Source organism: Bos grunniens, chromosome 29 (assembly GCF_055505025.1).
Source record: "Bos grunniens cultivar Pamir isolate PY7600 chromosome 29, Bosgru_T2T1.0, whole genome shotgun sequence".
In the NCBI taxonomy this organism is placed as follows: domain Eukaryota; kingdom Metazoa; phylum Chordata; class Mammalia; order Artiodactyla; family Bovidae; genus Bos; species Bos grunniens.
Window position 1 is genome coordinate 49,164,283 of NC_141193.1, and position 15,107 is coordinate 49,179,389.

The 15,107-nt window shown below is 44.4% G+C and overlaps 1 protein-coding gene and 1 pseudogene across 2 annotated transcripts in view; both read left to right on the forward strand.

Annotated features, from left to right (window-relative positions):
* Positions 1 to 15,107, forward strand: part of FAT3 (FAT atypical cadherin 3) — an 805,898-nt gene that overhangs the window by 268,605 nt on the left and 522,186 nt on the right. The window lies entirely within an intron of this gene.
* Positions 3,285 to 4,699, forward strand: LOC147342634 (septin-2 pseudogene; annotated as a pseudogene).

Consider the following 15,107-nt stretch of genomic DNA (forward strand, 5'->3'; position numbering starts at 1 on the left):
CTGGGTTGGGAAGATGCCCTGGAGAAGAGAATGGCTACCCACTCCAGTACTCTTGCCCTGTAAATTCCACAGACAGAGGAGCCTGGTGGGTTACAGTCTGCTGGGTCTGAAAGAGTCGGACACAACTGAGCAACTAACACTTTCACTTTTTTTTCCTTCCCCATGCCATCTCTTGCCCAGCAATGCCAACTCCTTAGCCAGAGAGGAATGCTGCCCTAGCACCAACAGACTGTGACAACCATCTGTATACCTCCTGCCTGACCTGATGTTCTCAGCTTTGACAGGCCAGCTGAGGACCCAGTAAATGTTTTGAAACGTTTTATTGTTTTAAATTCCCTTCTTTCCCGTGTGATTATCATGGTGCTTACTATTTACATTTTGAATTGCATTTTTTAAACTTTTGGCATTAGATAGCTGAATGGCATCTTCTTTAAGGACAGCTTACACAGTATCCTGCAGGGGTGAGAACTTGCTCTCAAATTGTGTTCATGTTCAGACCTCGGCTTCCTTGGGGCTTTGTGGGGAGGGGTGGGTGATGGTGGAGGGATTTATGGGTGCAATTTCCACTAGGAGGCTTCCTGGAAGATCTTTATGAATGAGCTATATAAAGGCCCTAGAGGAAACATAGTGTCACAGCCTCTGGGTACTGAAAGGCTTTATGAACCACACAGGGCTGGAAGCAATTAGCAGCAGCAAGACTTGGAAAATAGGAGGAAAAAGGTAAATCTTATAAGCAGAACTCGACATGGGAATTTAGAATCTACTTCCAGTGAATAAGAAGTTATATTCCAGAAGCCATGAAATCCCAGAATTGTACTTACATGCATGTGAGCTAAGTTGCTTCAGACGTGTCCAACTCTTTGCAACCCCAAGGACTGCAGCCCACCAGGCTCCACTGTCCATGGGATTCTCCAGGCAAGAACACTGGAGCGGGTTGCCATGCCCTCCTCCAGGGGATCACCTGACCCAGAAATTTACCCCAAGTCTCTTCTGTCTCTTGCATTGGCAGGCAGGTTCTTTACCACTTAGATACCACTTAAAATTTACCACTTAAAATTACTCTGGAGCTTAAAATATCTTTTGCTAAACTGAAAGTGTGTTCACTTTTTATGTTATGTTCCCTTGACATATTATTATCCAGATAGATGTGCATTGTTAGAAACTCATCTTTTAATTACAATAATGAAAATCCAGTAATCTTGGGCTTCCAGTTAAGGATTCCTCAAGAAATCAGGACGATTTAAAACAGGATTCTGATTCTTGCTGGTCAGTTTCTGGAAATCTACTCTGGAGTTACTTTTTCCGAGAAACTGTAGAACAACTTTTATTTGAAATTCTGCAGAGCATTTCCTTTCTTTCTCTCTTTTCTGTCTTCATGGCCGAAACCTCAGTGGTTAAGCAAGAAGGTTTAAGTGGTTTTGCAAAGGTAAACTCTTGCCTGTAGGAAAGAAGTTGCAGCTTTGAAGGACCCTAGAAAGAAAACTGCCCTCCCACATGTTGCAAAGAAATGTTTCCTATTTATGGCCAGGGTCATTGGCCGGTCACTCGAGGGTAGCTTGTCCTGAACAATTTAATTCTGGTTGGGAAGCTAGCAACCCTGCACTGCTCTGTGGATAAGCGTGTAAGCAGCCTTCCACGGCAAGTTCTGCTTCTGATTCCCTTGAGCTCGGATATTCTTTGGACTGTCAAACTGGCACCTTTGGATATTTCTATGACCTTGAAAATTAGAATAATTAAGTTTCCTCTGGCATAGCGGGAGTTGATATGTGTAATTAACAGCAGCCAGCAGTCCCTGGAGAACAAATTTATGAAAGACATTAAAGGAGGCAAGAAGCAGCCCTTTTTGAATGAGGGGAAGTGAGCATTAGTTATGTGAGCCTGGTGGTATTTGGATGTTCTTATCACACGCATATCGCTACTTCTCTGAAATTTAATAATGCATTTTCCTTTTATTTTTCTTGGTAGCATCCATCATGTGAAGTAGAGGGATGTGAATGATTGGCAACCAAATTAATGAACAGGGGTGAGAACTTAAAAAATAACTTCTTTATAGGGGAGAAAAAAAATTAGTTGGAGGCTACATTAAATTTTGCAACAAAAACTTTGAGACCCCCGTAACTGTTGATGTGTATTTTCTTTTCCTAAGCTGTGAAAGTGCCTAGTATGAATTGGTCACAAGTTCCTGCCTGAAAAATGGGCAAGGAATATTTTGAACATATGTCTTTTTAAACGTTTCTCCAAACAATTCTGACTCTTTATAGCACTGTTTTCTCAGCAATTGTCTTTAAATGTATATAGATAGTTAGGCTGACGGACAAATGAGAGAGGGGGAAGGAGAACAGTCCATTAGGATGCGGTTCTGTCTGTCTGGGTCTTCCCTGGTGGCTCAGAGGTTAAAGCGTCTGCTTGCAATGCAGGAGACCGGGTTCAACCCTGGGTCAGAAAGATCCCCTGGAGAAGGAAATGGCAACCCACTCCAGTATTCTTGCCTGGAGAATCCCATGGACAGAGGAGCCTGGTGGGCTACAGCCCATGGGGTTGCAAAGAGTCGGACACGACTGACCCACTTCACTTTCACTTTCTGTCTGTCTAGGCAGACTGTAGGTGTGGTCTCAGCTGATGCGCATTAGGGTTCTATCTGTACATACTCTCTGTGGCTGAGCTCTTGTAAAGGGCGTGTGCTTCCTCTAGACTCATTCTGATCTTTATTTCACAGTGTTGGAACTGCTGTCAAAAAGAATGCAAGTGATAGTATCTGTCGGTAGGATATCCTTCTAGCTGTAAGAACACAGATTTTACAGTGATATACACACCTTCAAGGAAATGATCAAGGCGTCTAGTAGTCTGTGCTCCTACTGCTTAGTCACTCAGTCTGTCTGACTCAATGCTGCCCCATGCACTGTAGCTTACCAGGTTCTTCTGTCCATGGTATTTTCCAGCAAAAACAGTGGAGTGGGTTGCCATTTCTGTCTCTGGGGGATCTCCCAGCCCAGGGATGACCCTCATCTCATGTCTCCTGCATTGGCAGGTGGGTTCTTTCCCACTGGCGCCGCCTGGGAAGCTCCCTGGGAATCTCTGCCAAGAGGCAGAGAAAGATCAATGAAAGTCCTTAGTCTTTGTGAAGAGCATCATAGACATCTTCGCCACTGAGGATGGGTTGATCAGTAACTCAACCAAGTAACTTTACCAAGTGGTGGTTGGTAAAGGTTACAGCCAAGGGTGGGCGCTGGGCGGGTGCACTGCGCATGGTCAGTCGGTCTTAGTTCTCTGGTGAGTCCGCGATTGACGAAACTTTGCTAAAAATGTCTAAGGAACAACCAACTCCATTTATAAATCCAGAAACTCCTGGATATGTTGGATTTGCAAACCTTCCCAAATCAAGTTCATCGAAAATCAGTGAAAAAAGGTTTTGAATTCACACTAGTGGTGGTCAGTGAATTGGGTCTCATAAAATCGATGCTCATAAACCTCATCTTGCTGACTGACCTCTACCCAGAAAGAGTCTTACCTGGAGCTGCAAAGAAAATTGCAAGAACTCTTCAAATTGAGGCATCAACTGTTGAAACTGAAGAGCAAGGATCAAGCTGCGTCTGACCATGCTGGACACACTGGGCTTCGGGAACACCATCAACTGCAGGGACTGCTTTAAAACAGTCATCTCCTACATCGATGGCAGTTTGAACAGTGCCTGCAGGATGAGAGTGGTCTGAGCAGAGGCGCATCATCAGTAACAGGGTGCACTGCTGCTTTTACCTCATTTCCCCTTTCAGACACAGACTTCAGCCGTTGGATGTTGCGTTTGTGAAGGCAATACACAGCAAGGTGAACACTGCCTGTCATTGAGAAAGGCTACATGCGCACACTGAAGGAGCAGGAGCACCTGAAGAAAAGGATTCTGGATGAAATCGAGAAACATGACGTCAGAATCTATCACTTACCTGATGCAGAGTCTGGTGAAGATGAAGATTTCAAAGAGCAGACTAGACTTCTCAAGAGCAGCATCCCTTTCTCTGTGGTTGGATCCAATCAGCCGATTGAAGCCCAAGGCAAGAAGGTCAGAGGCCGCCTCTACCCTTGGGGCATCCTGGAGGTGGAGAACCTGGAGCACAAGGACTTTCTGAAGCTGAGGACGATGCTCATCACTCACGTGCAGGATCTCCAAGAGGTGACCCAGGACCTTCACTATGAGAACTTCTGATCAGAGAGGCTCAAGAGAGGTGGCAGAAAGGTGGAAAATGAGGACATGAATAAAGACCAGATTTTTCTGGAAAAGGAAGCTGAGTTCCACCACATGCAAGAGATGATCACCTCGATGAAGGGGCAGCTGTAGCTGCAGGGCAGTGACGGTGATGGCAAGATCCACGGGCACCACGTGTGAGGAAACACTTTGCAAGATAAATATTCCCATGAGCAACACAGCTGCATATTTGCAAGACTGTTGGAGGGGTGCCTGTCCACATTTCATAGTGCCTGTGCCTGAGAATGTATTTATTTTTTTTTTAACTTTTGATGTGTTATTTTGTATGAAGTACCTTAACATTTACATTACATTGTGATGTTATACTTGATATTTTGTGAAGTGAACTGTCCATCTTCCTTCTTCTTCCACTTGAAGTAACCACTAACACTGGCATTGGTTCCCAGGGACCAGTCAGCACGTATAGTTAGTAGGTGAATTTGGTTTGACTGGCCTAACCGACTAATCATGATTTACTTCCAGAACATTCAGATTTTCAAGAATGTTCCTGAGCAGTAGAGACATGAACACAGAAGGACAAGCTGCCCGGGTACGAGGCCATTTCTCACCAAGCCCTGGCACCTGCTTCCCTGCCTTGCTTTTGTCTGAGCACAGCATGTAAAACCAGTTTTGCTGCTATAACTCCATACTCTTAATTCATCTGCACATTATCTGTTTACCAAATGAAAAGAAGTCTAATTAGATACATGTTTATACTTAAATAGCTTTTTCACAAACAGGCTGTTGGGGTGAGTTTTTTAAAACGTCTTCGAATTCTGAGGTCATTTTTTTAACTCCTGGTTTGGCTTCACTTGGACTGATCCCGTCCTGAATGGTTTTCAGGCAGACAGCAGTGTGTGGCCTGTCCCATCCATTTTTAGCCACCATGGTTTCCTTCCTTACATGTTACACAGACTTGTCCATAGGTGGCTTGAGAGTGAAGGCTCTTTCAGACTTGCTCCGTGGGCTGGCTGACAGCTGTCACCGTGCTGGCTGGTTTCCTTGCCCTGCGGTTGATCAGTCCCCAGAAGTGACACATGGAAGGAGACTGGAGCGGGTGGGTGCTGGCTCAGCGTTCTCATCCCACTAGAGCCCGGGGGCTGACGTGGAGAAGCGCTGAGCTCCAGGGCTGAGGCCACCCAGGCAGGGAGGGAGATGGTGACAGCCGGCCAGGTGTGCTGCAGAAGGCCGTCTGGTGTTCTCCTGACCGCCCTTGTACTGCTGCCTGATTGCGAGCAGTCAGAGCCATAGCTTTAGGTGCAGTGTACAGGTTTAACCAAGTGTTCCATGACTTTAGGGTACCTCCCTGCAGGACCAGTTATTTGGGTTATTTTGGCATTTATCAACTATGCTAGTAAAAGCTGTCATTTAAAAAGGGGGCGGGGTGGCAGTACTCGAAAGCGGTAGAGGTAGTAAGCCCGATATAGTCTACTTAATGCCAGGTGCCACCTAATGGATGCATGGGCGTGGGTGGACCTACGCTTTCAAACCCCCTTTTGTTTTGCTGCCCCAATCTAAATACCTTTGCTAATAGATAATCGCTCTTTTACTAAGAGATAAAACTTTACCTATAAAAATGTATTTTGAAAATTTATTTTACACAGCAATTTTGTGTCCATTGAAACTAACCTTTTACCAATAAAGCACTACTGTTTAGATATTTAAAAAAAAATATTACAGCAGAGAAGAGATTTTCTAAAAAGCATGTAAAGGTTGCTGTAGTGCTGTGATGGGAACAAGTACCCACAGGGGTGGTGCTGTAATGACCTGTACACTGTGATTCAGTTAATGCTAAAGGAGACAAGCACATACTAGTTCTTTGATGGAAATAACTAACAAGAGGGCAGATGATAACTTCCCCATAAACATCCACTGTGGTAACCCTAAATTGATGTCCTTGTTTTATTGTTGATCTCTACCAACTGCTACTCACATTACTGCTCATTAGCTGTCTTCTCACCCAGAATGAATCAGCTTTGAGAAGATGTGAATGTTTAAGAAATTAATCAAAAGATATCCTTAGAGCCTGGGCTCAGTGAATCAGTCAGAGTAAGACAAATTATTGCTCAAATGCTGCTTTTCATCCTGTTCACTAATAAAAACAAATGCTATAAATTGATTATTTATTATGTACCACAGTGTACTGTGTATGTTAGGCCCGGCAAAATGTCATTTCCACTTTCTTTGGATTATTTAATTGTGCTAATCAAATTTCAGGTTCTCTGGTTCTAAATGGAAGATTCATCATTTTTGTCTCTTTGCAGTCCAAATAAAGACTAGAGTCCCAAAATATTAAAAAAAAAAAAAGTCCCTTAAGGCACTCAAAAAGAAAGAAAGGATACAAATGATGTGATCAAATGAGTCTGAAAAACACTAGCCACATATCTTTTTTGAGTTTGAAATTTCATATAAAGTAGAGCAGTGGCTCAGAGAAATCTTGGACCAAAGAACTTTTTCTTATTTCAGCTTACACTTTTACTTTTTAACTTATTCAACTCACTTTTGCTTATTCAACATAAGAATTATACATAAAGAGCTAACGTTTATTGACGGGGACTCTTGTCCAAGGTATTATTTTATTGCCTATCCCAATTTTGTTTCACTGTAACACATATTAACTGTCTGATAAACGATCACCCATTTAAGGGAAACAAAATGTGTACACCATGTATGACTTGTGAACCTCATGGTCTGAATCAGCACTACCCAATAGATAGACAATAGATCCAACAGATAGACAACCACACTATGTGATTTTTAGTTTTCTAGTTAAATGGGCAAAAAAAAAAAAAAAAAACCTTAGGTGAAAATAATTTTAGTAATAGATTCTACTAACCTACTGAGCTTCCTTGGTGACTCAGACAGCAAAGAATCTGCCTGCAACTCAGGAGACCTGGGTTCGACCTCTGGGTTGGGAAGACCCCTTGGAATAGGAAATGGCAACCCACTCCAGCATTCTTGTCTGGAGAATTCCATGAACAGAGGAGCCTGGTGGACTACAGTCCATGGGGTCACAAAGAGTCAGAGATGACTGAATGACTAACACTTTCACTTCACTTATTAACCTACTAGGTATATTAATATTAAAAATATAAAAGTTATATTAAAATATCTTCTTAAAGATACTTTACATTTTACCATTTTTTCCTACTCAGTCTTCAACATCCAGCACGTATTTTGCACTTAAACATTCTGCAGTTCAGATGGCTCCATATCAACAACTCAGTAGCCGCATGTGGCCAGTGGCCACTATTCTGGATGGTGCAGGTCCTTCCCAAGATGGCCTCAGTGGGAAAGCCTTCCCTGAGCTTGTTTCCAGGAGTTCTGTGTGACCAGTTCTCCTTGACTCCTGTCAACTCATCTGGAATGCAGATCAGTTGATAAGAGACCTGTACGCACACATTTTCTGTTTCTTTGATTGTTTCAGCTGCATTCAGCTCCAGTATCAAGTTTTCCCAATGGAGAGGGAGCATGATTGGGTAAATCTTCATGAGTTAATGAAAATCAGCAGGAAGACATCCATAAACCTCGTTTAACCTTGTCAGCATAACATTTAATTTTACTTAGGGTAGGCCCTTGAGTGTGCTGGAAGCCTGACAGACAGTTGGATGTGTGATTTTAAAGAAAGGTATTTTGCTGGAACATTGTTCTGGTCTTTGCGGGCTAGAAAAATTTCAAATGCAGTATAATTTAAGCAGGTATGTGTACAGGTATTTATGGAAAATAGCTGATAATAGTCATAGACAACCTTTCTTTGTTTTCCATGGGCCAAGCCCTATTAATATTCAGTATCTCTTTTAATTGTTACAATTCTATTAATTGCCTCATCGTATAGATAAGAAAACTAAGGCTTAGTCAGGTTAGGAAATTTTGACTGATCTTTCACCATTGTGAGTTGTGTTTAGTGCTAGAACCCATGCTGTTACAGAACATGGGATCCCTGTGTGCTCATCACTGAAGAATTCACAACCTTCCAGGATCTGAATGAAAGCTGAGTTTGGGTAGTCATGGTAGGATGGCTGTAGACCAACTACTGCAAGAGAATGTGCTTCAAGGAACATCTCTGAATATCTTTGTCACTGAGGTGTTAAAATACTTTCTTCCTTTCTGTAAATGTGATGGTTATAACATTTCTTTTCTAAAAATCAGGGAATAGTTTGAACTTAGGCTGGGAGAGTCAAGATAATTCTCTGAGTCTACTTTCAGTTTATCCAGACCCTGCAATTTCAACATGATGGCTCTCTCTGTTACCAGAAATTGTGGCTCTGACAAGCTCCTGCTGCAGTCACTTCATTAATCTTACTCTACCAGGACACCTGTTCACTACTGTGCAGTGTCGGCTGATATCATGCGGTAATTATGTTGTTAATTCATGGGCTGATGTTTTCCAGACTGAAGCATGGCTTCCTGTAGGCAGTGATCTGGGAAATCAAATCGAGGAAAACATTGACAGTTTGCTTCTGCCAGCTTGGGAATATGGCGTGAGTTTGGGTGGAAAGAATTTCATTTTGTGAGTGTGGTGTTTTTCATTGAGGCTACTATTCAGCACAAGTTCTGTTAACTGACTGGTGGTACAAAATATGAATTCTTGAATGAGATGACCTAAACGGAGCTAGGATCTAAACTCTGGCTCCATTCCTTAGTTTGGGATCTTGAAATTGATTTGCAGATAGTAAACAAATTATAAAAATAATAAGCAAAGTGAACAAAGTGATGGGGAACATTGAAATCCATGATCACACTACTCACTCAGAGATAGGTGTGGTAGGGCTTTCCTGGTGGCTCAGATGGTAGAGTGTCTGCCTGCAATGTGGGAGACCTGGGTTTGATCCCTGGGTTGGGAAGATCCCCTGGAGAAGGAAATGGCAACCCACTCCAGTATTCTTGCCTGGAGAACCCCACAGACAGAGGAGCCTGGTAGGCTACAGTCCACAGGATTGCAAAGAGTCGGACACGACTGAGCAACTTCACTCACTCACTCAATACTTTGATGTAGAGCTCTTCATATCTTTGTCTTGCTGTGTACATATATGAATTTTCTAAAAATGGAATGATACTATGCATCTTGTTTACAACCTATTTTTATCATTTGTGGGTAAATTTTTATCTGTTAATAAATGTTTCTCAATAACAAATGACTTCATACTTTCTTAATGACTACATACTACTCTGCTGTATGGATGCACTGTAATGCATTCAGTCAACACCCACCTCTGAGCATTTGGTACTTTTTCTGTGCATGTGCCTTGGCAAATAGCACTATGATGAAACTCTTATGCCTAAAGAGCATGCAGCTCTTTCCAGTGTTGGTCTCCATGTAAAGCGCTGAGGATGGTCACGATCTGCAGCTAGGAGGTGAGGGCCAAGGTGGAACTGTCACCACTTCCTGGACAGAGGAGGAAGAAGAGCAAGGCTGTTCCAGGAAGCAAATCTAAGAGTGAGGGCAGATGGCGTAAAGGATATGATACAGACAACAGGCAAGGCAAGCCAAACCGGAGATCCTGCAGATGAGGACTAGAAAGAACTTCTGTTAGCAGCACAGACTTTCTCTGTGTTGCCCGTTGCTGGAACCCTTGTCTCTTTGAGGCTGTGACCCTGTGCCCCAAGCTGTCAGAGAAGGTCCAAAAGCTGTGTGAGTGGGGGCATCCAGGAAACATCCTTGAAGTAGACACTGTAGGTGATAAATATGATATATAAATACAAATAGGCCAAGAGGAAATGTGAAAGTGTTTCATATGGGAATACCACATGGATGGCCTGGTATGACTTCGACCTGTGAGCTTGGAGAAGCTAGCCGTGCAGGTGTGTGGTTGTAACCACTCCTTGGAGCTTCTGGTAGCTATATGTGAGTTCCTTTGCAGTGAGGAGCCTGCCCAACTTGCTTGCCCAGAGAAGTGGGAGAGAATGGCTGATAGATGGATATCAATGTCCTTGCCTTAAAAAAGAAAAATCATCAAAAGGACCTCGTTTAGAGGGCTTCCCTGGGGGTCCAGTGGTTAAGACTTCACTCCCAATGCAGGAGGCCCAGATTCGGTCACTGGTCAGGGAACCAGATCCTGACTGGTCAGCTGAGAGCTGACATGTGCTGCTGCAGCCAAGACCCAGTGCAGCCAGATACAATTTTTATAATATATTTTTAAAGAGATGCCATCCAAATTAGTCTGACCTCCCAGAATAGCACTCTACTTAATATAATTATACATTAAAATAGGGCTTCCCAGGTGGCTCAGTGGTAAAGAACCTGCCTGCCAATGCAGGAGACACAGGTTTGATCCCTAGGGCGGGAAGATCCCCTGGAGCAGGAAATGGCAACCCACTCCAGTATTCTTGCCTGAAAAGTCCCATGGACAGAGGGCAGACTACAGTCCATCAGGTCACGTGACTTAGAGTCGGGCATGACTTAGTGATTAAACAACATTATAATGAACAAACTGAAACATTGTATTAGAGCATTGGGTCAGAATTAAGCCAGCAGTGTACCTACCTCTCACAGAGACAGGTAAGAGAAAAAGCATCACCTCCTCCTTCAAAGCCTCTTACTTATGACCAGAAGGAAATCCCCAGTTTTCCCCCAAACACTGCCTCTTGTTAGGTGGTTTCCAATCTTTTTCTCCCATGGTAAACAGTGTTATAATGAGACTGTGCTATTCTAGCTCGGTTGTTCTGTTTTAACTAATGGAATTTCATTGTATTTTTGCCTAAGGGATTTGAAGCAGTGGGTAGAACCATACAGGGCTTAACTGATAAATAATAAATGCCACAATGCCCATTAATCTATATTTGGAAGCGGCGTTTCCCTTGCTCTTTCCAGGTTCTGACATTTACTTGTACACTTTGTCCCTGACTATGTAGGTTTCTATAGTTGCCTTTTCTGTGGAATCATTTTCTTTATTTAAAAAAATTTTTTAAACTTTTTATTCTGGATTGTAGTATAGGCAATTAATGGGCTTCCTTAAAGAATCCACCTGCCAATGCAGGACACATGGGTTCGATGCCTGGTAAATCCCATGGAAAATCCCATGGACAGAGGAGCCTGGGAGACTACAGTCCATGGGGCTGCAAAAGAGTCAGACACGACTTAGCGATTAAACAGCAACAAACAGTTGAGTAACAAGGTTGTGATAATTTCAGGTGCACCTCAAGGGGACTCAGCAATACGTAGACATGTATCCTTTCTCCCCCAAACTCACCTCTCATCCAGGCTGCCATATAACACTGAGCAGAGTTCCATGTGCAAGTTCCAGTAGGTCCTTGTTGGTTATCCATTTTAAATATTAGCAGTGTGTACCTGCCCATCCCAGACTCCCTAACTATTCCTTCTCCTCAGCAACTAAGTCTGTGAGTCTGTTTCTGATTTGTAAATAAGTTCATTTGTCTGATTTCTTCTTAAGGAATATATATATTTTTTAGTTTCCAGAATCAGTAATGTATATTTTTTTACACCACTTTCTCAGTAGGGAAGAAAGATCATACGTGTGAGGTCGAACTTGTTTTCTGTATTTTGCCATGAAAATTGAGAAATTCAGTACTGCCTCTGCACCCCCTTTTTTCTGACTGCCCTTCCCAGCCACAGCAGAGAGACTTTTCGTCTGTGTCCCTCACCCTAAGTGGTGCGGGCCATTATGACTGTCCTTTGGAAGATCGTTTTCATTGGCTTCCCAGAGGTGTCTTACCTGTTGGGCTTTTATACGGTGTGATGCCCTGCCGGGGGAACTGACAAGCGGCAGCATCGCTTTGCACGGCCTGGGCTCTGAGCAGGCTGTCGGACAGCTGAGCCCGGCTCAAGGAGGACGCAGGAGTCCTTGCACTGCGATTCCATCAGCCTTTAGCCCATGGCTTTCATTCAGCAAAATTCATCAACCAGCATTGCGCCTGACTTCTGGGGGCCAAGCGCAGGCCCTTGATGACTGCTCGCTACATTTGAATTGAAGCAGCATTTGCAACTATTTATCATAAAGTGTTGAGACAGTTGGTTACAGATCCCCATATTAAGATGACATTGGTGACAACCTTGACGTGCAGACTGTCCTCTGTTTCAGTCCTGTGACGCTCTGTGCAGGAGTGTGCTGGGGCGTGGCTCCATCTGTCCGGGAGCAGGGCACGGACCTGTTAGAGCGCAGCCAGGCGAGGATGGATGCCTGAATGGGGTGGCGCTGGCGCGTGATTGCGCCGCAGGGTGCGTGCTCCGCCAGCAGAGCCTGCGGCTTCAGAACCTGCTTTATGCACGTGGAGGGTTCCGAGCACCCCGTCGCCCATGGGGTCAGTTGGTCCTGACAGCTTCTCCCGTAGTGCTGAGGAGGTGAGGAGCGTTGAATCAGGAAACGTGCAGGGGGCTTTGGGGGTCTGACTCCCTCCCCTGGCCAGCTCTGCAGCTTGGAGAAACCACAGTGCGCCTCTGAGCCTGAGTCGTCTTCAGAGTCCGCCGCAGAACACCATGCGTGGCCATCTTCTGGGCTATTGTCAGCTTCCGTTGAATAAGCTCCTCCTGTTCTTGGAAATGCTCTCTAACTTCCCTGTCTGCTCCTGGAATAGAGGACGGGCTTGGAAGTATTTGATGATGGAATGAACCAAAAGTACTACATGGATCATTCTGGTCAAACCTTTTCAAATTCGAGCAGATGGGGTCTCATTGCCTTCCTGCTCATTTGAGGGGAGAGCGAGTGCCTCACTTGCTCAACTTGGGGAACAGCCAACACTGGTGTGATGTCACCATGCATTTCTCTGGTGAAACATCAAACCCACGTTTCCAAGGCGGTCCAGAGGATCAGGAACAGGAAGCTGGCTGGTGCAGGGATGTGTTTCTGCAGTTGCTTCAAATGCTGGTTGATCTTGAACTTTGCATGCCTGGTCTGCAAGCCTGGAGCTCCTTCAAATTATGATACTAAACAAGAAGAGCTACGGTAGTGCAAGACAAAGAAAAAATATGTTTTGCTTTGTTTTGTCTTTAGCCCAGGGTTTATTGCTGCCAGAGACCTACTTATCAGCCAACTTTGAAAAGCAGCTGTTCTCTGTCCTCGTTTTGCCTCCAGTGATGCCTGTCTTGGATTCTTGGGCACAGCTGAATTTTAGCAGTGCTCTGTAAAGTGAGTCCTGGGAAATGGATTTTGAATCTCTTTCAGAGGTTTGAGAAACGGAAGCGTAAATACTGAATCCACACATTAAAGGGAGAACAGATAATTAAGCTCGTGTTTGTTCCCCGGCACTTGTTGCTGTGCTCTTATTTTCTAGTGAATGAGTGATGTGTTTCAAAGGGAGGTGACACTTGGGAAATCAGGTCTCTGCTGAATCACAGCACCGGTCTGTTCACTGTCGTGTTCGGCACGGGTCCGACTCCGACCCACAGGCAGGCGGCAGGGCTGGACTAATTACGCAGCTGTCAGAATCACGCAAATGGATGGGTTGGGAGTGCTGCGGCCTTACTGGGAGTGTTTGTGGGTTTGGATCTCACTTTTTTAACAGTGATCTTTTAGCAAGAGCGCACGCATGTGAAATTGACAACCGTCTGAAAACAGTATTAGAAAGTATATCTGTCTGTATTTAAGGTCCCATGATACAGAGCGTGCTTGCTACCAATCCAAAGAACCACTGCTAGTGAGACAAATAGATGAAATGTAGAATCACACTGCGAGGCAGCGACCTTTACACCTGCAGAAACACGCTCATTCACACACAGGACGCGTGCACCCAGTATTTCCCCTCATTAGATACGTGTTATGGATGTTGTAAAGGTAAAGCATTGTGTTATAGGTACATAGGGCTTCCTGGGTGAGGCTAGTGGTAAAGAACTCGCTTGCCAGCGCAGGAGACACAAGAGACTTGGGTTCCATCCCTGAGTGGGGCAGATCACCTACAGGAGGGCATGGCAGCCCACTCCAGTATTCTTGCCTGGGGAATTCCATGGACAGAGGAGCCTGGTGGGCTACAGTCCATGGGGTTGCAAGAGCCAGACACAACTGAAGCACCTTAGCACACACACACCCATGGTTACATTATGGGAAACTTCATGTTTCTCTGTGAATAACGGAGGGAATGCCCCTCCTGAGAAGCCGTCACCACTGCCCTGCAGATACATTGTGAAGTCACCCAGAAACCAAATAGCAGGTTCTTTTTGTCCTGAGCTGTAAGGACCAGAAAAATGTTTCAAGAGCTATGCCATGCCTCACTATACTGCAGCCTGTTGAAGGAGCAATCAGTAATACCAATCTTGTCTTGATTTCAAATTTTGATACTTTATCATTAAAAATGCTGCCTTAGGACAGTGTCTGTCTAGATTATGGTGGCTTTTTGGGCACCCACTTAAGTTTCATAACTGGGACAGGTCCCTTGCTGGTCTCACCCTAATCCTGGCCCCTTGGAGGCTCCTTTGCATCTTCCTAGAAGACAACAGAGCAGACGTAGGAGCCTCCCTGGTGCTGGCCCGCCTACCACTGTTTTCTCCCTCTCCAGTGGGCCTGGTTGTGAGATAGTAACGGAATTGGAGTGTAGTCCTCACGTCCATAGAGTTAATGGTCTGGAAGTAATGATAGACAAAATCAGAGTAAACACATTTATAAAGTCAGAGTAAACACATTTATAAAAATTAGAGTAAACCCATTTATAAAAATTAGAGTAAACACATTCATAATTTGTTTTTACAGAATGCAAAGCACTGTTTAAAAAAAAAAAAACAAAAAACGTGCATTGTGATGTGAAAAAGAACGGGGGTTGTGAGGATGCAGACTGTCCTTTGGAGCAGAGTTGGGAACAGCCATGTGGGGCAAGGGGGCCTGGCACCCAGATCAAGGCCTGAGGAGGGGATGACCGAGTGGGGAGGGGACCCCAAGCAGGGGCGCTGGTGGGTGAAGAGCTAGCTTTAAGGGGAAACAGAAGG